This window comes from Paramisgurnus dabryanus, chromosome 2 (genome assembly GCF_030506205.2).
Source record: "Paramisgurnus dabryanus chromosome 2, PD_genome_1.1, whole genome shotgun sequence".
Taxonomy (NCBI): Eukaryota; Metazoa; Chordata; class Actinopteri; order Cypriniformes; family Cobitidae; genus Paramisgurnus; species Paramisgurnus dabryanus.
The window spans coordinates 30809994-30812868 of NC_133338.1; positions in this window are offsets into that span (position 1 = coordinate 30809994).

Sequence of the window (2875 nt, forward strand, 5' to 3'; positions counted from 1 at the left end):
CCGCGAGAACGACCAAACGCGGCCAATCAAAGCTCGAAAAGGAGTTTACCACAACGGACCAATCAAGCTTGGGATCCCACGTGGGGCACGTCTTTAGTGTGCGTGCTGATTGGATAATAAAAATGTGACATCATATTCGCCATTTTGGCTTTAAATGGGTTTCTTTCCCCATAGACAAACAACTTACATGAGCGGCAAATAATGTCTAGCCACCAGCTGAAATTTTAAAGAGATAAACTGCAGCTAAAGAAACGCATATTAAGATTCAAATAATCTGTTTATTTATCTATCATTATAACGTGATGAAAAACATAAAACTGGAAGTGGTCAATTCACAGCAACTGAACCGAATCTGATTTTGTTCAAACAGCCGCTTTGATATTTCTCAAATAAGGTTTCATAATCATGTTTTCGCCGAATTCAACTCTGGTTTAAATGCATGTCAAAAACAAACTGGCTGACTGATTTGAGCCCACCAAGCTTTTGTCTGGTTCCTTTCAAGCAAGTCCAACTTTGACCGCCCTGTTTTATAAAGAAGAACCCTCACTGTCGATGTAAAGTTATGCTACCGATTTTGAATGTAACTCAAATTAACAGCATAATCTGTGAAATCAGCCCTCATTACTTGATTCACGCTGTCTGCTCAGCAACACCCTCCATACCCACGTCTGAGCCCGAAAAAAACAACCTATCATGTGTTGCTCAGACCCACGTGGAGCACAGCTCCTTGTTCAGCGCCCTCTGGCCAATCAGAGCTCGTGCTTCAATCTGATTGGCTCAGAGCTACACGGGTTGTCAGTTCGAGACCTAAGTTGTCAATCAAGCCCACGAGGGGCAGAGCGCTGACAAATGCCTGCGCCTCTCAGCCTCCCGCCTGTGAATAGTGCTTGGAATGGCTGCTTAATTAGCTTCGAATGGCTTTTCCTTCCAGCTCAAACAATCTGTCACTACCATGTGGTAAAAAGAGCCCTGCGTAAAACAAAAGAGGGAAAAGCTAGTAGGGGCTAAATATCAGTTTGATTTTTTTTCCATGTATGCAAGTCGCATTACCGCAAAACAAAACATTTATTCCAATCAAAGGCTGCTTCGTCGTAGCCAACTGTTTCCAGCTTTATTTGTTTTAGCGACGTAATCTGATATGCTTAATAATTCCCTATGCTTATGTATTTGATTTATTAATGGTTAACAAAATAATAATCATTTACTGTGGTTAAAACTAAAAACCGAGAGTCACAACCACGGACAGTAAAATGTTAGTCACAATACATTTTAGTAATTCAGATTTTTGTACTCCAATGGACTTCAGGGTCATTTCACTATAAAGATCTGGGAAAAGCCAACCATTGTTCGATTAAACTGTAAAATTTCAACCATCTCATTTGGATGAGCTGTTGGTTGGAATAAATGTCCGGGGTGGAACAGGGAGTGGAGGAGCAGAGTCATAATGAGATGAGAACTCTGTTGCCATACCTTTTAAGAGAACAACAGCATTGTTACAAATGTAACATGAATCATTTCTTTTATAATTAGGGGAAATTAATGCTTTAAAAGTTACCCGTTTTCTGTTTAATGTATTACACTGCATCTGAAGTACAATAAGCTAAAGGAAAACAGTACTGTATATATGTGGGTGCAAATAAATTTTTTAACACAGTCTTGTTAATTTAATTTCGGTGATCATCATAATAACATAAAAATTATACGCAGCATCTCGCCTCACTTTCCAAGTTATTGCCCGAGCTAAATAAAAGTACAAATATTTGTCATATACCTGCAACAGACTTAATTTTATACAGTACAGATTTATTTGTTGATGTGCAACCACCGCTAGAGGATCTGACTTATGTACCATTATTTTGGAAAGGAAAAGCACAATTATTTCGTTTCCAAGGACTATTTATTCACACCTCTGTTCTGACAAACACATTTTATATGTGCATGTTAATGTGGCTGCAAATGATAGCTGGTAGGATTATCCCCAGTATGTGAGAAATGCTTCTTTCTCACTTTCTCTCTGACTGTTTTTTCACCCATGCATCTCTCTCTTTTCTCGCTCTCTTTTTTGCTTGATTTCCCTGGTAGTGGAGCAGAAAACTAGGTCTGACTCTGCATGGCGTGCCTGCATTGTGGGGCGCCTCTGTCTCTGGATTATTGACATGCTTTCATACGTGGGCTTGGGTCTGAAAAGACAGACATTCCTATTTACAATAGCTTCAGTGTGCAGCGCTAGGCTGAATGGGCTGTGGTGTATATGAGAGACTTGTCAGGCTGTAATCAATGCAAACAGGATGAAAGGCCTTATCAAAAGAGACAAATGCAGACATGAGCACTGTCGCCAAATGAAAACAACAGTAAGAAAGATGGAGGCTTTGGCAGTTGGCCCTGGCCTGTTGTATGTGGAGTGTGTGTATATATGTTTGAGAGAGAAACTGAGCCAATGAGTACTTGGAAATTTGAATTATCTCACAATAACAGCCAATATTTTAAGAACCAGAGCCTTGACATATCAGCATATATTAGATGCTCTAGATGTAAGATATCCATATAAAAGGACCCTGCACTTGTGGATCTGTGAGCGTTAATCCAACACTTGTATTTAGGAGCTGCTGTGATGGGTAAAAAAGCTTCTCTTTAGAGATTGCCCTTCCAATCTAATCTGCATCTGTACTGATGGATTCACTATAATCTCACAATAAAGAAGAAAAGGATTCCACACTGAAACCTGTGGCATATAAGCCTGTTGAGAACTTAGCTGGCTGTCACAGTGTGTGTGTGTGTATTTGTGGGTGTGTGAGCCTTTTCCATGCACAGCTGCCTATACTGTGTGTATGTGTTTGCTTGAGGGGGTGTTACATGTTCATAAGCCTGTATGGGA